At 40.6% G+C, this 23,528-nt stretch overlaps 1 non-coding gene across 1 annotated transcript; it reads right to left on the reverse strand.

Annotated features, from left to right (window-relative positions):
* Positions 1–2,287: 2,287 nt before the first annotated feature.
* On the reverse strand, positions 2,288–2,361 carry TRNAI-AAU (transfer RNA isoleucine (anticodon AAU)). The gene has a single exon. It is a non-coding gene; the product is annotated as a tRNA-Ile (tRNA).
* Between the last annotated feature and the right edge of the window lie 21,167 nt (positions 2,362–23,528).

Here is a 23,528-nt window from a genome sequence, read left to right on the forward strand (position 1 = left end):
CAGATTCTTGCTATAATTAAGACCCTCAAAAGAAAGCTGAATGAATAAAGCATCCCAATGGCAAAAGACTTAGATATTCTAGCAATAAACAAAATATAAGAAATTATAAAACTAACCTGTCATGCGGCTGGAAAAGAAAATGTTTCAGAACATCACTGAGTGAATGAATACTCATCTACTACACTGAATGCTGTGTGAACCCACTTTTTGGCTACCTTCAAATATTTGGGGTTAAGAGCCCTCTTAGTAGTATTTCATGCAAAGTCAAATGTAGACATCACAGTGAAGAACATGAAACTAATTAGCTGACTTGGTCTGTGTAACTCTAGACCACAATAGCTTATCATCACAAACAGTGACTGAAAAGGTTTTACTCTACTGATCAGAGGGTTCCTCCTCAGCTCTCAGCATTTAGCATTGTCATAACAAGGGGTTCATCCTCCCCATCAATGCCAGCTGTGGACAGAGGAGCTGTGCTTCACCCCACACTTTAAGTACACAGCAACTGGGACCCATTTTGGCCTTGATGTGCAGTCCAATTACAGGTTAAACAAAACTCTGAACAGTAACCCCAGAATATGCTCCAGCATCTGCCACTGCAGAGCATCAAAATGGAAATTCCTGTGCCATCCTCACGAGAGCATTATTCCACTATATGGGTTTGTTTGTTTAACCTCTTTTTATTCTCCAACTAGCTTTGAGGTTGAACAACAGGCTCTGGAATGACTCCCCTAGGGACAACGGCTGACCCTCACAATCTGACAACCATCTGCTGAAAGTAAATTTAGGGAAAATATGCCCATACAGTCCTGGCTGGCAAAGAACCACACAGAATACAAGCAATTCAAACCAAACTGAAAAAGTGGCCAAGGAGCCATTGCATTACCTTGGTTTTATAGGAAGGACTTTGTAATACAGCAACATAGCTATAATAAAAATCTGATTCCAAAAGTGGGAAATATAAAACAAAACAATAGCATTCCCAGATTTTTTTTTTTTCTGAAGCAGAACACCATGGGTTTTTTCTCCTTTCAGTTAATTTAAAATGAATGTCATTATACACAGTCAAGTCTTGGCCACTATAACTAGACCCAAAGGAATTGAGGAAGATCATTGAGTGGAGTGGCAAGACAGAAGGTCATCAAACCAGAACCATATTACTCTCCTGTGACATCTGATGGAGCCATGACAGCAGTTTGGATGCTAGATAACATGAATATTCATCATTATGATTTACAAGTTACACTGTGACTTTGGAGTGACACTTCTAATGTGCCCTTGCGGTACCTTTGTGACATTCTGGGGAATGAGTAATGTCAGAACTCTGGCATGAAGTATCTCCCATTTTATTATTATTATTATTATCTCTTATTCTGAATCAGCCCCTGCAGTTGGAAGAAGATGTAAGCAACGGGCCTGAATAGTAAAGGGATGTACTAGCAGCTTTGTAAAAGAAGTCAATAGAATGCTGTTACCTCAAAGCATTTTCCCAAAGAAGCTGTGACCTGCATGTATGCAGCTCTAACAACAAAATCAGTGGTTTCCGCAATGAAACCACAATGAAAACATTTACACCAGAAAGTTTCCCTCCTCTGGAGAAGTCTCATTTCAGATCAGAGGCAGATGGGACAAAAATAATAACTGTCCTGAGCGTCTAAAAGAAGTTTCTTAGAGACAAAACTCACAGAGGCGGGCTGAGCTGGGAGAGGTCCATCTTGGCCACTCCTGCAGTGCTCCATTACTAAACATCTGTTTGGCCTGGAACTTTTTCTTGAATAAATAGCACACCCATAAAAATTAAGACTTGTGTCTCTCAAGTTTGGCTATTTTCTTTATGGAGTTCAGAACATTCTATGAAAAATCAGGCTGCCAAGGGAGATCCGCTTCACAGGAAGAAAAATAATAAAACCCCACTCTCTTTAGCGTCTTCCAGCCTCTGACACAGAGCTATCGAAGAGTGACACGAACACAATGAGCTAAAGACCTGACATGTTAGTTCCCTGGGATTATTCACTGGAATAAAAAAGCGGACATCTGAATTCCTGCAAGCTTTCTTCTGGCCTAACGCTATTTAAAACGAGCACTTCAACAAAGTGCCACGGGGCAAAACACGGAAAACTTCGGTGACGAGCTACGGAAAGATTTAAAATCTCCCTCCGTACACTTCCTCCACAAATTATTTCTTTTATCATCCCGCTGTTGGGCTGTTCCGCGTCCCCTTCCCCAGGCGTCCCGGGCCTGTCCCGTCTGTCGGTGCCGGAATCGGCAGCGGGACGGGCAAAAGCACTGGCCCGTACGGGGATCGAACCCGCGACCTTGGCGTTATTAGCACCACGCTCTAACCAACTGAGCTAACCGGCCCGCACGCACGCCTCCCTGCGGGAAGCATGTCCACTCCGTGTGGGAGCGGAGCGATGTCGCTGCCGCCCTCACTGCCCCGGTTCCCGCGGGCCGGCGCCGCCTGCCCGGGGGTGGGAGCGCTCCCCGAGCCCGCTGCGCTCCCCACACAGACACCCTGAGCTGTTCCCGGGACAGGGACACCCGCCCGCGCTTTCCCCGGCGGGGACACGGAGGTGACAGCGCGGTGAGGCCGTGCAGGCTGTGTCTTTGGTTTTCCGGCTCCTGGGCCGAGCCCCGCCCGCCTCCAGCGCCGCCCCGAGCACTTGGGCGAGGCGCTCTCGGGGCCCTTCCCGCCCGGGTTATTCCCCTTCCCACCCGGGTTATTCCATGGCGGAGCGAAACCCGGCACAGCCTGCGGCAGGACTGAGGATAAGAGCAGCTCTGAAATCCACCTGGCACGAGAGCTGAAAGAGACAGAGCCCGAAAGCACTTACCTCCCGCGAAGTAACACAGGGAAGAGTTACTCACAATCTAAGCCCTATTTTGTATTACACAGCTAAATGTTTCGGTTTTACCGTGTTCATTTTCCTGGCTTAGACTGTTATTAAAAAAAAAAATAAAAATCAAGTTTTTCAAATACTTAGTCTTCTTTTCTGTAGAGGAAAAAACATGGAGTATCTATGTCTCAGCCTGGGATGAGACTGACAGGATCACTGGGATGACAATGCAGTTTTTTTGTAGTCCACACTCATCCTTGTGATCAGTGCTCCCACTCCCACTTTTTTTTTTTGCCTGATTTACACCATCGCTTCCCCTTTATTGCTGTTAGCCCATCTGCTTGGCAGCACTTTCCTCAAACACCCATCAAATTCCCCAAACCTCATTTTGCCCAGCTTCCTCATAAAGTTCTTCATCCCTAGGAACAAACTGATCAAATCAATTGCAAACTCCAAACTGTCATTTCTCCTTCCCCTCTTCTATTTCATGTCCATGAAGTAGCAACCAGGCAACTGCCAGGAAGCACATATGCTCTGGGATCTTGATAACCAGCTATATTTTGTGAGAAATGTCATCCTGTGTGAGGATAAACTCACTCAAATATTTAAAAGGGTCATAGCTGGAACTTCAGGACAAAGAGGACAAAAGGGCAAAAAGAAAACACAATCACAGAATTTCCTGAGCTGGAAGAGACCTGCAAAGATAGTTGAAGTACAGCTCCCGTTGGACATTCTCCCAAACAAACCACAGCCCAGGTCTGTGTAGGGAGTCTGGGTACTCTCCAGACTGATAGAACAATAATTGCCAGGTGTAGGAACAACAGACCTTTTTTGTGCATCTGTCAAATGGATTCTCACTTAGGTTTTAGGTAAGAAACTGTTGGATAATTATTTTTTTAGTTAGTTGCTCCACAGACAGCAAGACAGCAGAGGTAAGGATTAATTGTCTTTTCCACAGACAGCAAGATAGCAGAGGTAAGGATTAATTGTCTTTCTCAACTTTCTGACCAGAGTATCAGTAGAAGTAGCTCAAGGCAGTAACATATTGCCTAATTCATAGCTGTGCACCATTGGTTTTGAATCAAATCAGGTCCAATTATGCAATGAAAAAACTCAGTGCCCTTTGGCTGTTTCTTTCCCCTACCTCCTAGTTAGGCTAACTAGACTTGTCTTTTTCAACAAGGTTTAATCAGCAAGATGCTGTTGTTCCAAACCCTATTCTACACACAGAAATAACATCCTACCTTTTTAGGAGAGATTCAGTCAAGGCCTGCTGTACAAGCAACATATTTTCTGTGATTAGACAGTGACAGATAACATAACAGTCCAGGAGATCTATGCTGCCTCCAGGAAAATAAAATTTTCTAATTGAACAGTAAACTCTGCTTTCTCTCCAGAGTGTGGAATCCATACTCTCAAGCAAAGAAACAAACCAGCTTAGAATGAGAAACTTTTACCAGGCTATATACTGACTATCTGTTGTGGAATTTAGAGGTTGTACAAACAAAGCGTTTGCAAGTATTTTCCAGCACCACTGGTGTTAGAGAATTGTGCATGCAAATGCTTTATCAAACACAATCTGAGCTGTAAGGGTTTTGCTAATGCAGGGCCTCAGCTGGACACCTCAACTTCAGATTTTTACAGCACATTTAGAAGATCTGTGATAATAACCTTAACTGTCATAGAGAGCATTTTCAAAAGCATCTATATTTAAAAATGGCACACACAGACAGCAGGACACTGAAGAACGAAGGTGGTCCAGGTGCCTGAGCTCTGTCTCAGCTCTCTTCCCTTGCCAGTTTCCTCTCTACCACAAGTCACCCAGCACCACTGGCCCTGAGCTCTCCTGCTCCTTTCCATCCCTGGCACGCAGCTGGCGTTGGCAGCCAGCGGTGCCCTGCAGTGAGAGCAGTCCCAGCTCTGTGCTCCCAGCTGTCTCCCAGTACAGTACAGCCTGTACCTCCTGTACTTTTTACTGGAATCCCAACAGCTGGGCCCCAGTCTGTTTTCTGTAGAGGAAAAGGATGCTTTCCTCAGACTCAGCGCAGTTCAAGATTACAAAGATTCTTCTGCCTCTGCGCCTAAGCAAATTACTTCTTTTCCTTCTCACAGGCAACATGTTGCCAAATAATATAAGCTTCACACCCCCACTGCGCTGCAGCCTGCACATGCTGCCACAGGCCCTGCCATCATGAACCCTGCCTCTGTATGAAAGCAAGGCCATCTTCTATAAGATATTTAGAAAGAATGTAAAACACAGCATGCTCACGAGCTTCTCTCTGCCTCTGTCCCTCCCCACGTGCCTGTGCTGCAGGGCACATTAGGATCTTATTTCATATAGACCAGTAAGGCATCTTTCAATGTGATCTTTGGTCACTGCTCGCTTCCCAACCCAAAATGGATCTGAACCAGCAATTTATCAACAAAGTGTAGCTTTAGGCATTCTGCAGCCACATCCTGTTTGTTCTAATCTGTCATCAATTCAGAATTGACAACTAGTGAGAAAAAAATCATTAGCTGCCCAAATAAAAGGGTAGACGGAGCTAATGTTATCAGTCTGAACACTATGCAACGATTTATTAATAAACTTGCCATTGAAATTTCACTCATAAGTATGCTAATTTAAGTTATTTGCATAAGTCTGTGCATCAAAACAGAATAAAGACCCATAATGTCATATTTAATAACATTATTATTACCCTAATCATAAAGTAAACATTTGGTGGTAATAAAGTGTTTGTTGAAGTTTTGAATACTATATTTATAGAATACTATAGTTATAGAATTGTTAATAATAGCTACTGTGAGTTTTTAATAAAACAGTCAAGAAGACTGTTCTTATCCAGCCATTATCAGTGTTCAGAACTAGAAACCTGCAGATTCAAAAGTCGCATTTAGAAACAGGGCATTATATCCAGTAAAACCACCACAATACATTCCTGCTAGAGCAATAGCAACAATGCCATGCTTTTAACAGAAAACCCAGTCTTAGTTTTAGCTTCTCTGTGTTGGCCAGCAATGAGTGAAGAAAACTCCAGAATTCCAGGAAGAAGAAAAACCTTCACTTCATCGACCTAAAGTGAACTATGAGCATTGTTCTTGCAATGTCTGCACACTATCACTATGCTTATTTAAGGTCATGTGTACCACAAAGCATAGAAGAGTTTGGGTTTGAAGGGAACTTTAATATCATCTAGTTCCAACTCCCTCTGCCATTGTCAGGGGGACCTTCCATTACACCAGTCATGAACATCTAACTTGGCCATGAACACTTCCAGGGATGGGCATCCACAGCTTCCCTGTATAGCCTGTTCCAGTGTGCCTCACCACCCTCATGGTAGAGAGTTTCTCCAGTTACCTGACATAGGAGTAAGCTATCCAAAGGACACCACAAGTCCCACATTTCTAAGAAGACATGGCATATAGGAAACACCCACATCTGGTACATCCCCTTAGCAGACAACACCCCTAAAATAGTGTAACTATGCACATAGAGCTGTCCCCTCCCAGCAGGCAGCACTCTGGATTGAAACCCCAAGACTATGGTTCCAATGCCCAGTGCTGGCAGAAGACACAGCTCTAAAGATATTTGGCTTGTTTACCTGTGTCATGGTTCCTGAATCTGCTTTATTCCCCTGGAAAATGTTTTGAGATGTTCTGCAACTCTCAGCCCCCAGCTAACACCAGGCATCCGTTTACCATTTGACATGCCACATTAAGCCTACAGTAAGCATTACAAGGGTTCACCAGGATGCATTATTATTAATACCATCTCATCATTAGTGCTGAAATTATTGGCAGCTTCTCCATTTTTCACTAGTGCCTGTTTGCTTTGTTCCTGCTATTGATGGGCAGAATGGATTAGACTACATAAGCTTTACATCCAGCTCAAGTGATACTCTCCTGCAGACAGAAATAAGAGTTTGATTTTCCCTTTTTCACTCAGAAAAAAAATTGTAAGTTTGAGCCTCATGAAACCATACTTACTCTTTTACATTTATGATGTGAAGATGGAAGTTAATAATTGCTCCAGAGCAGTTAGAAACTTCCTTCTAGTATATCTGTTTTATAAAAGGTCCATGTCCTGGTGGATTTCATTTTAAAAAAAACCCTACCCCTTAGAATGGTAAAAAGACAGTGTAATATGTGATTTCACTAAAACCTGCTTGCAGGTGAATATGCTTGACTTTTAAGCAAGGACTGCAGAACCACCACACAATTTCTTGTTATACGCTGAGGAAGCTGGCCAATGCAGCTTTTTCAAACTTGAATATTCAGGAAGGTATGTTTTACAAGCTACTTATATTTTAATTAGAAAGTCAGGAACACCTTGACCAAGTAACAGGATGTCCCTCCCCCCACCTCCCCCCCAAAAAAATAAATTCAGATTTACTTTCTGTGAAGTTGCTGAAATCACTTCCTTCTCCATCTTTGGTTTTTACCCCTGCTCCCAGCTACAGAGCTTACATAGAAGAGCAGTATACCAGAAAATGTATTTTGCATTAAAGCAAAATCTGCCTCCTATTCAATGAGGCTTTACAAATGAAGTATTTTTTTCCTAATATGCCAGGCCTCTGTACCTTTAGTCTGCATTGTGATACTAAGTGTCTTTATTATAATTCACAGTATTTCCTTGTGAAAAGTCCAATTTGTGATCAGACAAGTGTCCATTAGCCTTCATTCAAAACCACTGCCATAGCAATAATTTTTTTATTAGACCTGCAAAACCTGCTGTTTCTGGCCCTCCTATTCCTTCAGTCCAAGCAGACATCCTCTCTTCTGTTCTGTAACACACCCAGCGGTCATTAAATTTCCATTTGAAAAGAATTAAAAAGGACTATAATTTTTATGCGATTAAATTGGACCAATTATTTCTTGAAGCCACAAGCGTATAATTTCCTATAAGCACTGAAGAAAAATCAATATCCCAAGTTCATAAATTATTTATTACTCCATCAGGCTGCCATTTGTTAACATAACAGAAGTACACCATTCTGGACCTGAACAAGAACTGCAGCTTTCATTCATATAGATAAAAAGGATGCACACAAAAAACCCAGTGAACTTAAAGGACAGTCCAAATACCAGAAGTACTCCTGACTTCCTGTACCCCTGTTTCCTGAAGACACCTATTTCTCCCTAAGAAATGCTGGAAAACAAAGTGTCTCTACATTAATAAAATGTCACGCATGGTTCGTGTCAGAGGTGACATTTAACTATTTTGGTGGGTTTCTTGTTAATTTTGAAATTAGTTCCATGTACAACCTACAATTACAGTTAGTGTTTATGGAACCAAGTTTCTGAATGCTGGAAGCAGTGTAACTTCAGTGTGTTTAAAGAGAAATCACATAATAGTTCTATAGTTTTTTGTGTTGATTTTCTTAATGCCATGAAGGATGTAGCAGTAGGTACCATTTATCTACAAGTTTTTTTGTTGGTTAGTTTTTTTAAATCTAGGATCCTCAGTGTTGGTTTTCTCAGCTTCTGTCACAGTCCACAGCATTGTCACTGTTCAACGCTCACATGGCTCTTTTCATCTTTACATGTAACAGCAATAAGTTTTTGCAACCACCATATCCATCAATATCTATTTTCCTTAAAGCAGAGGAAGAAGTATTCAGAAAAATCAGGGATTCATGCAAGGCAAAGCACTCACTCTACAGTACACATCATGATGGGCTATCAAACCATTACATGTCTTGAAAAAAGCATTTGAGGCCAGTTAGAGAAGAATCACGCTGACACTCATTATCCCAGGAGCACAGGGGTGTCATTACCCCAACAGTAGTACCTGCCTGTGAAAGCACAACTGGATCAAGATCTGGCAGGGTCAGCTCCCCTTTCTGTCCTCCTGACATAGATAAAGTGAACAACAGATAGTTTATTCTGTATACACCTTCGTGATGTGACCTTGGAATAAGAGTGCCTGTCTGAGTGGCTATGAAAGTTGCCATGTTGTGTCCCAAATAAAGGAGGCTTGGATCAGTGTTACTAGGTCAAACACTTGTTTGTCCTGTGAAAGCCTACTCCGACCAAAGTCAAAAGCAATTTTGCTCACATATTGCTGCTGTGTGTCTCTGGCTGGATTCAGAGTTAAAAACCAGCATGTCCAGAGGGGATAAAATACTTTAAGTTACAGGGTTTTATTTGAGATGTTGCTTCTTGAAGTGCAAAAAAGTATTTTGCACTAACCTAAATGCACACACTTCGCTTCATCATCCCAAGCCTGGGAACACAAGTTGTAGACTGATGTGATCTACTGAATTTCATATTTATTTGTTATTCATCAAAACTTTCCAGATCCAGCAATTCAAAAGGTACACGTGATCTCAGCAAATTTTCACTTTTCTTCAAAAACCGGTCAAATTAAAAATATGGACAATTATGCCTCCTCCATACTGTAAAGTCCTTCAGTCAACTGAAGGGGGAAGTTTAGCACATTAATCTAAAATCAAATATTGAAAAGATTCTCAGTGTACAGATTTTTTGCTTACCTGACAACCATATCTATAACCACATTTTCTATTAATTCATTTTTATCAAATTCAAAACAGTTATCTCTGTTTCACTAAAATTGTCAAAGGAATGGAGATACTAGCATTGTTTATTTCTTCAATGTACTTGAAAGCTCTTCAGGAGACACCTTAGTCCTGATCTTGGTAAAGGCAGGATCAGGGCTGCAAGACACTGACAAAGTCCAAACAAGATTTCTTAACAGTGCAGAGAAAGGGAAGGAGAAAGGACTTCAGGGCTTTTTTTTACAGAAAAACTTCTACACCAAATTATACTGATTTGATAAATTGAAAATACAGTGGAACCAGTTACCTAGATGTCATTTTCCCTAGATGCATGATATCAAGGTCCAGGATCATGACAAAAAGAATAATTTTAGGATCACACTTCAATTTCTGGACATAGGAAAGAGTTTCTTTAAAATTCTTCAGAACATAGAACAAAAGGTTTATCCACTACAAGCTCATAGCAGTGCCTTTTTTCCAGAGCTAGCTCTTCATTTTGCTCGGCACTGGGAACAGAGTGGAATTTACCAGCCATGACCAACTAATTCAGAGGCACAAGTTTGAGCAGTGTCTGCACTGCCAAGCCACGCCAGCTCCCATTGTGGAGCAGTACAGCACAGAGCAAGGCAGGAGCCTGAAGCAGCTGTTACAGACACAATGGGCAGCGCAGCAAGGGAGCAGAGCTTTTCAGGGCACAGCTCTAGTAAATATCATCATTGTCCAACTAGGAATATGTTTTGAGTTTCGTACACCAAGAAGTATGAGTCAACTTAGCGTAGCCAGATCACAGACTGAAAGCTTAAGCAAGGATTTATGTACAAAGCCAGACCCTGTTGGACAGGATCAATTCAAACAGAGGAAAAAAAAAGAGCAAAAGCCTTTTAGGCAACACTTGAAGGAGGATGACCTTCTGGGACCCTGCTGATTATTTACATGATTTCTTGCCAAGAAACAAGTGCTGCACTGCTCTCCAGCCAGCATTAATGATCCCTGCACACTGGCAAATTTACTTCCAGCCCCAGGCTCAGCTGCTGAATATGGTGACAAACTACTTTGAAAAATCTTGTTTGGAACACATAAAAAAATTTTTAAAAAGAAAGAAAATCAGTCCTTTTCAAATTTGGAAGTTTGTTTTAATAACATTTTGAAGATACAGAACTGCAAGTAGTCTGTTTTTTTTAAATAATCCTCAACTTTACCACTGGGCCTGAGCTTAGAGCTGGATATAAGCTTAAATCTCTTAACTATACCCTGATCCAGCAAAGCGGGTCAGCACAAGTATAAAGCAATGAATGATACAAAACTTAATTATACCAATCATTCCAAGCAAAGGAGTCTCCAGGGGCTTAATCCAGGTTGGAGTTTTTTGATTTTGTTTTTATTTCTGCCATCTTTACTCTCCCTCCAAAACTTTAGATTCTTGCATAGGTAGATTAAGACTTGGCACATCTAAACATGGATTTTTAGGGGTTTCATAAATAATTGGTAAATAAAACAAGTTTTCCCCTGATCTTTACCCAGATTAGTTTTCAGCCTGTCTTTATAAGAGAGGTGCTCCATCTCTGTTCATCTTTGTGGCCCTCCTCTGGATCCTTTCTAACAGGTTCTCTTCTTTCCTGTGCTGGGAACCCCAGAGCTGGATGGCTTGGCAACATCAGCCTTCAGCCTACCCTGAAGGGATGTATGCCATTAGGTTCTGTAGACTTGTGGCTATTCAGCTGCATAAAATCATCCCATACCTGCTCTTCATTTATAGTGGGAGGGACTTCATTCCCCTCACACCCACTCAGGGATCAGAGACTTGAGGAAAGTCTGACTGCCAGTGAAGACTGAGGAAAAGTCCTTATTGAGTACCACAGCTTTCTACATATCAGTCACACCAATTCACTCTTCCTCCTTACTGGGGGGTACACTCTCCTTGGCCTTTTTTTCTGACCTATGCATTTACAGAATTCCTTCTTGTTATTCTCCACATCCCTTGCCAGGTCCTGTTCCAGTTTTGCCTTTGCTTTCCTGACTGTATGCCTACAATTCAAACTATATCCCTGTACTCTCCCCAGGTCACCTGTGCCTGCTTCTGCTGGTTCTGGATTTCCTCCTTCCTGTTCAGTCTGAGATCAGATCCTTGCTCACTCATCTCAGTTTCCAGCCTGCTTTGCTTGATTTCCTGCACACTGGGACAGAGAACCCTTGACTCTCAGAAAAGTGGCCTTTAGCCACTGGTCAACCCCTCTGATCTTAAGGACAGATACCCCAGAAATCTTATTCACAACCCCTTAAATAGCTGGAATTTCACCCTTTCAATGTTCAGGGTCTTGACTGTGCTCCTAGAGATCACAAACTCAATTAGGGCAAGGCTGTTGCAGCCCAGTATGTCACCAATCTTAACTCCTTTAATGAGCTCATCCCCATTGGTAAGCACCAGATCCAGCAAGTACTCATTTCTGGTTGTTTTGTCCCATACCTGGACCAAGAAACTGTCCTCTGCACATTGCAGGGGTCCCATGGACTGCTTGCAGCTAGCTGTATTGCTTTCCCAGGAGATGTCAGGATGGTTTAGTTGACTCTCTCAGCCTTCAGGAGACTTGTTTTGGTGTAAGCATCTACCCAGGGAGGCTGTGCACTTCTGTCTGGGTTTCAGTCTCAACCAGGCAGTTGTAATGGGTAGACACCATTTTTGTTGCCAAAAATAGGCTGCTTCTTGTTGACCCCTCAAGAGGATGAAGTGACCCCTCCTCTGAACCATTCCTCACTATCAAACATGTAAACTGATGCACCACATCCTGTTTCCCCTTCCTGCTCACTCCAGTGATGGTAGTAAAGTAAGGTAATGAGCAGGAAGAGAAAATAGATTACTGAATTGAAGTTAAAGAGAGAGCAAATTATTTTGATGCAAAAAGATGGGTGTGAGCTGGACACCTGCTGCTTTTTTCTTCCAGCAGAAATTAATGAAATGTAGTATCAGACAGGGCTAAGATAAAATTAACTCCCCTTTCCTCCAAATAACAGTAACTAGACTATTTCTTTATGCTGCAGACATGTTATTTGGGCAGTGTTTTTTATTTTTAAAGATTTAAGTGATTTGAGGAAGAGAGGTAATTTTAAGACTACCCAGTAACTAGCAGGATCCTGCAGGGACAACACTAAAATTTATTCTGCAAGTGCTTAACCCCCTATTGACTACATTTTAGCAAAATTTTATCCATAAGCTGAGTTTTATTACAAGGAAAAAAAAAACCAAACCAAGACTGCTTATTAACAATAATTCATTCACTGCAACTCAGTGATTTGCTATTCACATTTATGTTCATCCAGGCATCCTGGGTAGTGGCTGAAAACCTCAAATCTTACAAGTTTTAATAGAAAGCTATTAAAAATATTTTTGTTCCCCAGCTGGGAATGGAAAGACAAAGAGGGAGAGCAATGTTTAAATCCTAGTGCAGAGCTTGGATGACCCAAGCAAATGAAGAGCTAGCGTGGGTTAAGCCTTACTCCATGTGGTAAGGACTTTCAGCTAAATTTATCCAAATAAAAGTCACCAAAAAAGTGACCAGTAATATATCCCAGCCACAATGAGAAACAAACACTTGAAGACCTTATGCAAACCAATCAAAGCTGATGTTTACCTTAGTGCTTACAAAGATTAGAAACATGCACATGCAATCCAGTCTCACTCAAAAAACTTACATAAATATTAGTAAATCACAAAAGCACACTTCTACAGGCCTCCTGCAGGGTTTGACTTCAACAGGGACAACTGGGAGATGCTGGCAGAAGTGGAGCCTTTATCCAATCTAACATGCTAAAGTCAATGTGGTCATACAGATTTTGGTATCCTCAGTGCTCATATTTAGTCAAAGCTTGTTCCCACATCCAAAATCTCAACAGTTTTTTTCCCACAGGGAGAGAATCTGGGGCTGAACTAACCACCTCTGGTGACATAGGCTTACACAAAAAAATGAGTCAAACTTACTAAAAATGAAAGATACTGCAGTAAGAGAATAAGGCTATGCTGCGGTGGGTCCACCATCAGTTTCCTGCATTATGTAACTTAAGTAATCCACTGTGCCTCATTCCATCTCCAGGAACATGAGAATGAACTAATATTGGAAGCTACTCAGATACCACAAGGGGTGAGACATCTACAAAGCTCAAAACAGCATAAGTATCAAAAAAATTTTGAAGTAGTAAGGTCAACTACATAATTTCCATCTAAACCCACACTGGAAACACCTTGTTCCTAGAAATATGTGACCAAAACCACTTAGACTTGTGTCTGCTGGAATACATCTCACTTTTTCTCTGGTTGCCTTTTCTTTTAGAAAAGATTTTGCTTTAAAAGCCATCAGAAAACAAGAACAACCAACACACCCACTTTCTCAAGTTTATAAAAGCAAAAATTCTCAAAAATTATAACTCAATGACTGACACCTAAAGGCTCTTACAAGAGCATTATTTTTAACAAGAAGGACTGGCAGTCTTTTAAAAGCTAGTGTTATCACAGCAACATTCCAGTTAAAAAATGTAGCACAAAAAGAGACATGTTCTGACATTCACAGCAATATACAGGAAGTGAAGGGCCCAGAGAAAATAAAGAAAAAAAAATCAAACAGTTGAAATTGAAATCTACTAACAACAGGAAATGTGGATAAAACCACAAGATCAGTGAAGTGAGAATTGTGAAGTGATTCCTCTCAGGGAATCAAGTGACTGATTGATCACAGGTATTTTAATCTACTCTATTTTAGTTACAATTCAATCAAATGTATGATTCAAAGTGGAAAAGCAAGCATCTTGAAGGAAGCAATCTATATGAGCATAATAGATGAGGATATTTTTTATAAAAAATAAATCAAGGTAGAGGTGCCTGTGGGCTTGATTTAATTGCAGAGGGAGAAGAGTGACCGTTTTCTGGGAGAGAACTTTGATGTGCTTGCAGAAGAACTCATGTTTTTAAAATTATCATGTGCATCATGAAAAGGGCAACAGCTGCACAGCAGTAACTTGACATGCAAATTCCTGCCTTTATTCAGTCCACGTATGCACATGCTGATAAGAGATTTAAGCAGAAAAATATTCCTTTTGCGTCATCATATGTAGAAGCGATACAGTTGTTTGCCGTGAAAAAAGCTGCTTAATACCAAGAAAAATGTGCTATTTCACAAGCAAACATCAAAAAATTTAGATTTTCATTGCTGTTTTAACCTTATTGATGGAAATACACTGCTGGGTATGAGCTGACCATAAGCTGACAGACAGGTTGAGAGCAAAATTTCTGAAAAGCCATACTACACACAAATGCAGGAAGGAGCAGCTAGTTTAAATATTTCATTGTAAAGAGAAAAATTCAGGCATATTTACTTCCCCACAGAAATAAGATTAATTTGCTTAGATGTGGCTCATAACACATCAGCTGCACACTTGCTTATTCACTTTTGGTACTTAAAACAACTAAAAGTGCTATGCCAACAACAGAAGATGCTCACCTCTCCCTGGGTAGATTTGTCCCGGTAGTTCATTACAGGCTGTGTTTTTTCTCATTGACTGTTTTCTCTGTGCTATAGCTACAAACCAGCACCTCTTGTTCAGGGTGATGTGGAAAGTGGGAATCATGAACTGAGGAATATCCTTGCAGGGTCTTCCTCAAATGCACCAGGACCAAGCTGAAAAGGCTCTGGTTACAAAACAAAAACCCAGATTTTATCTAAAGTAACTGATAATCCTGTCCCTCTCTTCATCCTACTAGCCACATCTCTGGTAAAAACTGTCACCAGCTTTCTTCCTCCACTCTAATTCTGCTCTATTTTCTCCTGCTTTTTCCTAAGTCCCCACATTCACAACTTGTATTGGGATTTCTTCTTCTGTAAAACTTTTTCAAACCATGACAGCCCCCCATGCAGCAGAAAATGTATCCAGTTTTAAGATTTGAGAGGTCTGGATAAGTTTACTCGAACTAAAAGGTGTGTTTTTTTCCAACCCTCCACTGCTGAGCTGAAATAATACTGGGTGTGCAGTTTCTCCAGACTCCACCAAGAGCCATTTGTTCATATTATTACCTTATTGTTTGATTCCTTATTAGTACTGTGGCAGCTAGCAAGCTGCTTAAGGAGCCCATTCCTACCAGAGATGGATATCTGGCTTTGTTAACGCTGAATTGATTACTTTTCCTCAGCACTTCCTTTCTTTTTCTGGATGAACACATAGATTGGTGCTCTGCAATCACTTGGCACAGAACAGGGGAGCTGTTTTAGTCAGGGGAGATGAGGGGACACTGAGTTTTCTCACTACAATCTGCACTTGTAGTACCAGGGAAATGAAATACCCAGGTCCCAACACCCGTAAAGCATCCTCCTCCTGAAATTCCAGTAGATGCCAGCTACAATATTCTGTGCCCTGAATTACCAAATCATCTCTTAGGAAAACCAGGACAGTCACAAGCAAGCCCCTCATCTAGGGGACTGAAAATGCATGAAAGTTGAAATTAAAAAAATTTCTTAAATAAAGTTAAATGTGGCTCCAAAAGCTTTCCTCATATTAAATGCATGAATTACCATGACATGCCATCATTCTGAATGATGATAAGCAGAAGGAGAATTTTCAAAGAGAAAATGGCAAGATTTTACAAAAATGGAAAGCCATATGTCTGCATGAAAGAAAACCCATTAAATAGTGGGTATCACAAACACACAGCTGAAGGGAAGATATCTGTTGGGAGAGGCATTTCTGCTTCTAAATCAACAGGTTCATGAGGTATATATACTCATCTATGGATTCTCCAAGCCCAGTTGGCACTCACCTGCAGAGGTGTGAGGCTTGCATGCTCAGGATTAACTAAGAGGGTGAATGCCATATCAGTGTACAAATGAGAGCTGCTGATAGCTCCTGTCACCAGTGTTTAACATGGCAAACTCTGGGACAGGGAACACAGAGACCAAGAGAAGGAAACGGAACACCTTTGCTGCTAGATAGAGCTACCCCCAAAAAATACACTGATCCTATATGAACAAAGATCCAAAGATTGTAATTTTAGTATTGCACATTCATCTGGTCTTGTAAGCTAAAGCTTAATCAGCTGAAAATACTTTTTAAGAAAAACTACACCATGAAGTCACACACAATATGCTCAACGACTGAGGTGCACAAGAGCCAAACAGGCAATTGAATAATGAATTGATTGCATTATTGAATTATAATGCACAACCAGCATTATGACTACCAGCAGTAGACATAAAGATTATCTGGCAAAACTAAACCAAAATATTGCCTGGATGGACAAGTAAGTATAATTGAAAAACAGGACTGCCTGCATACACAAAACTATCTTACCACCTATCCTCTCACCTTTTTTTTATCTAACTACTTTTCTGGTCCAGTACATAAACTTGCACCTGATTACCAGAGACTGCTGGGGTGACTGTAGGATGGAAAAGGTTACTGCCAACACTACAGCTACCACTTCTTCACTTTTGTGACCCATCCCATCTTTTTCACAGCACCTGCAGTGCTGCACACTAGTACGCACAGTAACAGTAATCATGAATTTATTCCTCAAACAAACCTAAAAGGTCTAAGCAGAGCCCACTACTGCCAGTACAGTATCAGAGAACAACTCTAATCAGTTGTTTATCAAAGCCTGATTTTCTTCAAAATTGATTATTCTAGAGGATTTTGTCCAATTATGTGAAAAAGTTAAATCAATACAATTAAAGAAAGGAAGGAAGCACCCTTTAACCGAGACTGAAAAGACAAAGGAAGTCACAGATATACACCCATTTCCTAAATTAAATTTAGCAGCTTTGAAAGATCCTCAATACAGAGCTCTGCAGAAGGAAGGCCTTCATCTATAAAAGATGCCGAGCATACATATTAGAAGTGCATTCTGAGCTGTATGAATAAGTCATAAATAATGTAAGTCATTGAATGCCTCCCCACCTCCTGCCAGAATGGAGCAGGAACAGCTCATGATTTTCAGATAAAGTTTGTTATACAGAAATTATCTATGAAATCATCTCCATGAATTGCTATTTGCTTATACCTTCTGCCTGAATAGATAGTTGCTCTTATTAGCTGTTAAAAATTCCAGCTGTTTTGATTGGCATGCAGCTCACATAGCACATCTCTCCTCTTCTCCCTTAGCATGGGCACTTACAGGGATCTCACAAAACTACCTGTTTTAATCTGAACCCTGGTTCAATTTTTTTGTTTTCTGTGAGCCCAGTAGAACATTTCCTTGCAAGCACCAAGCATTCACAGCAGTGGTACAAGCTGTGCAGCCATGTGGACAGAGCTCTAAATACTAAGGCCTGGGCAATAGGTTTGCATCAGGTGATTGCCTCTCACTCCGCAAGAGCCACCTGCATCAGAGCTGCTGTCTTTAAGAGCCACTAGGAGCATGTGATAGTGTCCTGTAGAGGACCCAGATATTATCAAACTCATGCAAGAGTTACAAAACTGGAAGCATTTATGGAACTTCTGTGCCATATTTATCCCAGATCTTCAATACAGATCCTCTGAAATGCTCCTGTCCTTACGCAGATCAAGGACTAACATCCAGGCTGCACAGAGAGTTGGACAGAGGCCAGAGGATACTCCACATGACTGTTTCCAACACAGCCATGCAACAGATATTAGTATGCTCTTTGCACAAGTGTCTTTTTCTCATGGTTTGAATTTTTAAATTTCCACTATTTTTAGTCAGATACTTACTTTTCTCATTTACACTAAAAGCATTTGTCAAACATATGGTCTTGAATTTCTTCAAGGTTTACCTCCAGATGTAATGTCTTCAGTCTGCTGTCAGTAATCCAGTAATCTCCAACAGAAGCCTTTGAAATTGGCTCTCCTTCAGGATCCTCATTTTGAAAAGCCCTTGATTTCTGTTTTAGAAACTTGAGAAACAAGGCAGACATTTGGTGATTGGCTTTCAGAACCACCTTGGTTGGTTCCTTGTTTAGGAAACACTCCCCCTCATGACAGACTTTTTTAGACTCTTATAACACAAAGAGAACTACTGAGCTGAAATACAGTGTTTAGGATGACTTGTGTTCAAATCAGTCACTGTTGCAACAGGAATCCCACAAGGCTACCCCTAGAATAAGCAGAAACCTGAGGAAACAGTTCTATCATAAAAACATCATTTTGTTAAAAGCCAAAACATTTCAAAGGAATGTATTTTATATGGATAAAGTGGAAATCTGACAGCATTAAAATACTTTGGGTTTACTTTTATGTGAGAAAAGTATTGTAAATTTCATTGCATTTTTCAACAATTTGAGGTATGAACAAAAAGATTAGCAGAATATAAAAGTAAAAAAAAAAAAAAATTGTTACTTTGTTTCAGCTCCAAAAGAAATGCTTTTATGATCTCACATAAGTTTGGAAGAATGATTTTTTATATGTTTTAAAACCTGAGTTGTCTTTCCAACAAAATAAACCCAAACAGGTAAAAAACTCCTGACCAATCTTGGGTCCAACAATCAATCTAGATGGCAAGCCTGCTAAAAGCATCATTACACTGGTAGTTTTTGCCATCCCTCTACCCACAAAGATCCAAGAAAAATGCACAGCAAAATGATAGACAAACACAGAGAGAAGCCAGGAGTCCAGTATTTAGTTGTAGACAACAACATTTTGCATCCTGGTTTCAAACAGGCTTCACCATGAAGCCAGAACATCAGGATCATCCCCATTAAAGTGTCATAGTAATTTTGGAATGAATGTGAAGCAGCTAAGCCATCCATGACCAAATTTTAAAGGTCAAATTCCTGTTGTAGAAATATTATGCTTGTCAGCAGCTGTGGCTGATGCAAGAGATTGCACTAGCACAGAATTTTGACTACTACTCATCAGTGTAGTACTCATTCTTCAGAACAAGTCCCTGAAGAACAATACTAAGGTACATGAATAGGACAATGTGGAATAAATATTTTTAAAATATGAAGTTGTACTTCTGCCAAAGCAATTCACAGGCACTCAAGCAAAACAGTCACATTACTCTTAGCATGCAAAGGATTTCTACGCACTGCTAGGGAACATGCTGAAGATTATTCTCAATGAGCAACACCTAGTGGAAAAAACAATGGTCAAAAATATTGTCTTTGATACAAATGACATTTGAATCACAGTGAAAAGCAGTATACATAATAATAGCACATTGACAGAAGCTTCCAGCTGCAGGAATCCAAATGTTTTTTTCAAAAGGTAGATACTTCAAGCAACTCAGCACCTGTTTTCAAAAAAATCTGCACAGTAACTTAGAGGAGTTAAGTGATTTGCCCAAGAATATTCAAGACCAGGCGAGAATGGCACAGTGGCAGCCCTGTGAGTAGACTCCTGCTCTCCCAGTTTGCAATTCCCCAGCCCGGAAAGCAGGCAGAAGTGTCTCTGCTGCACAACAATATCTGGCACACTTTCCATTAAGGACTGCCTGTCTGATAGGTTCTCTACCCACAGAAAACACATTAAACCAAGATGTAATGCACACCCCAGCAAACACATTCACAGAATAATGAGAGGGGGAAACAGCAGCATCCACATGAAGCAAGACCTCACTGAAGTGAGTGATGCCACTATGCCATTTTTCCTTAAAGCCTGGCTACATCTTTAAAATATTTCGAAGTGTAAATACTGCCTTTGCATTTAATGACACAATAAAAAAGTGGTTTAATACAGCAATAAAACCTCCAATATGCCTTGACAAAGTTATTTTAAACACCGGTCTAAAAGCCCATAGCTACTAAGTTCTAGACAGATTTAATTTCAGAAAGGCCTTGACACAATACCGTTTTAAATGAAAGTAAAATATTCTGCATATCCAGACTTACTAAATAAATCTCAAGGTTTTTATGGCACTAATTAATGAGTATGAGCACATTGGGACTGCTGAGTAATTTGCACTAAGGCTATATATTTTAGATACAAAAGCAGAAAGTGGCAGATGCCTAAGTACTGAAAATGGGATTTAGGACCCTCTGAAATAAAATAGCTGCAAATGAGGAATTCTTTTGGCCAAGGCGAGAATATTTACTACAGTGACCCAGGGCATAAGTGAGATCAAAGAATTAGAAGCAGCATGAACTGCATTCTGCCTTTCAAAATATCACGCAACCAAAACAATTATTAATTAGAATTAATTGTGCTTATTTTCAGCAATCAGTGTTTCATCACATGTAGCACATGAACAGCTTCACACCCACCATGAGGAATGGGATTTGACCTGTGTTATTTCCCTGCCATTAGGGTGGGAGACCCAATAGCCAGGGCTCCATAGCACTTGCCAACCCAAGATCATAGCACTAATTACCCCCTAGGCAGCACTAATTATTCCCCCAGGCAGCTAGGGGGGCCCAGCTGTTCCCAACAGGTATCAGGGCCAGCCCCAAGGCCAGGAGCTGCCAGCACTCATGGCCAGACACCCCCACCATGGCCAAGCAGGACAGGCAAGCATCTCTGACATGTCTGTCCTCATGGAGTCCAGCGGGGGTGGTGACAACTTTGGCTTTCAAACACATTGAGCTCAGTGTTAGGATGGAAAGCATTTCTCCCAAGGCTGCCCAATGAAGTGCTCAGAAGTCGGATTAGCAATTTTTTATTTTATATTTAACACACAATTAAGCCAAGCTTTTGCATTTCAGTTGAGAAAGGAATGAGAAAGGCACTGCTCTCACACACAGCACAGTTAACAAGTGTGATGGGACAGTGGTCTGTGGTTGGGTGACACTCTCTGTCTGGCACTAACAGCCCCAGAGCTACCTCCTGTGCATGACCTTCCCACAAAGAGCCTTCACCTCCTTGGAGCAGCAGATCCTGCTGCTGCAGGGCAGGGAAAAGGCAGGTTTTTTCTCTGGACAATCACAATCAATTCCAGACCTGTTAAACCTACAGGGTAAGGAGCCACAGAGAGTGTTTAAACATACAGATTGTGCAGACTAGAACAGACTAGGTTTGTCTTTTGAAAAACAATTCAATTTGACTTTGAAAAAAGATAAAATATCACAGTGAACAGAACTTAAAGCACAGAAAAACCAAGCTCTACAGCATACATAATTTGCATAAGAATTGTATTTATTATTTTTTTTCCTTTTAATGTGGAAAAGTATATTAAAAGGAACTTATCTCATCTTAATCAGAATTATTTTGGTGTTTCTGCCAGAGCATTCTTGTGCCAATTGTTTCTGCCCTCACCTGGCATCAAATATTTTTCCCTTACCAAGATTAGTCAGCATACTTCCAGGGAATCAAGGTGGTATTACAGCAAGATAAAAATTAAAATACACAGCATTCTCAGATCACACGCGAAATAATTGGCAGAAACAAGACTCAGTCTTCTGATTTAGACACTGTGGAGCCCACTTCTTGTTAATTAAAAAAGGTTAGGTGAGTGATTTAGATGAGCAATTCAGAAGAATTATGAACATTCCCAAACCTTTGTTCAAAATAAGAGCTGAAATTTCTGGAGACTCATAAAAAGCTAACTTTAGTCCCACATACCTTTGTTAGTTGCATACACACATAAGTGCACACCCCAAGCTCTCTGTTTTCTCCTACCCTTCCCATATTTAAAAAGCAGTAAAAGTGTCAGAATAATCTTGAAGAATAATGCCTGTGTCAATAGAAAATTTTCCACCCCACACTGCCTTCAGACACACCATGTTGTTTTTCAGGGAAGGAATTCTGAAAACAGCTTGACTGTTAAAAAAACATAGCTATAGGAGTGATGAAAATAATAATGAATAAAACTTTGTTTTTGTTAACCAAAAAGCATTTTGATGAATGCCATTTTGTGCTTGACTTTTTAAAATGTCATTCAGTATGCACAAAGACTTAGGAGAAGCTTTTTATAAAAAAAAAAATCCAAGTGCTTTTTGGCACTATACAAAAGCACCTCCAACCACATAATTTTTTAACACTTATCTGTGAAAGAACATCTATTTTGAAAACACTGCTCAGAATTTAGTTTATTTGCTTTGCCTCAGCATTATCAGTGGCCCAAAGGAGCGCGAGAGGAGCTAAACTCCTGTCCTTACCATGACTGGTGTGGAAGCTCTGCCCATTAACTGCATTTAAGCAGCCCTAGGGTCAGGCTGGCAGATCCTGAGCACCATGCCAGTGCCATGGTGATACACATTCCAGCTGGAGAAGGCTCACAGCTGATACCACAGACCTGTGCAGGGGAGTGTGGTTCTGCCATCTAGATCCCCATAAATATGTCTGCAGCAAAACCCCAGCCTAACATACATGAGGAGCTTATCTCTACCCATGGCATGCTCAGGAGAGGCAAAGCAAATCAGCTGAAGACACAGAGCTAAAGCCAGGAACTTAGAGTATTATTAGATGAAAGTTACTTTTAAGAGGGAATACCAAGAGGATACTTTAAACATGTTTTAAGTCAATATAACCTGATTTCAGGAGTCAATTGATTTACCTTCTCTTTTCAAAGTATACACGTGAATAAGAGGAAGACAAAAGAAAAAAGAAAGCAGAAAAGGTAGTAAATGTCAGCCTTCAGAAAGCACCAGTATCATCCAATTACACGTAACGAGTCATATTTAAATTCCTTTTAAAAACCACACTGCAATAAAGGCATAAAAAACATTCCTTGCAGTTAAGGAGTCACTGGGACTGGGGGGGTTCATCTCAAGGCAGCACAGCTGCATTCCTAACACCAGAACAAAACAATTTACACTTGGGAGGCAGTTGCACATCAGAAATCCTTAGGCCATTCAAGAATGCTCTCAGTTCTAGCACCTGAATTGTTATGGTTCTGGGTCAGTGTTTCTCTTTTCCCAAAATCAGGATTATAAAAATATGATCCCACTGGAATTCACCACCAGTAACTGCTGTAGTTCTCACCTCAGTCACTGCCTTTTTGATCTGAGACAGCAGGAGCATGAATTAGTGACTCACCATCTTTCACAAGGAAAGGTGTCATTTAGTTTTAAAACAAACAAACAAAAGCAACAAATAAACAAATGGTAAGTCTTGAACTCTGTTCCCAGCTGCTTCATTTTACTCTTTCATCTCTTGATGCTTAGCTTCTGCACCCCACACATGCAGAAAATAAAGTCTCAAGAAATTCTTTCAGTGCAGAAATCTGGGTCATTTAACCTTTTGGGGGTTTGCAGCATTACTTAACTGCTTCTGAGCCAAAAGTTAATCCTTATGAAGTCTTTTG

This window comes from Passer domesticus, chromosome 2 (assembly GCF_036417665.1).
Source record: "Passer domesticus isolate bPasDom1 chromosome 2, bPasDom1.hap1, whole genome shotgun sequence".
NCBI classification, from domain to species: Eukaryota; Metazoa; Chordata; class Aves; order Passeriformes; family Passeridae; genus Passer; species Passer domesticus.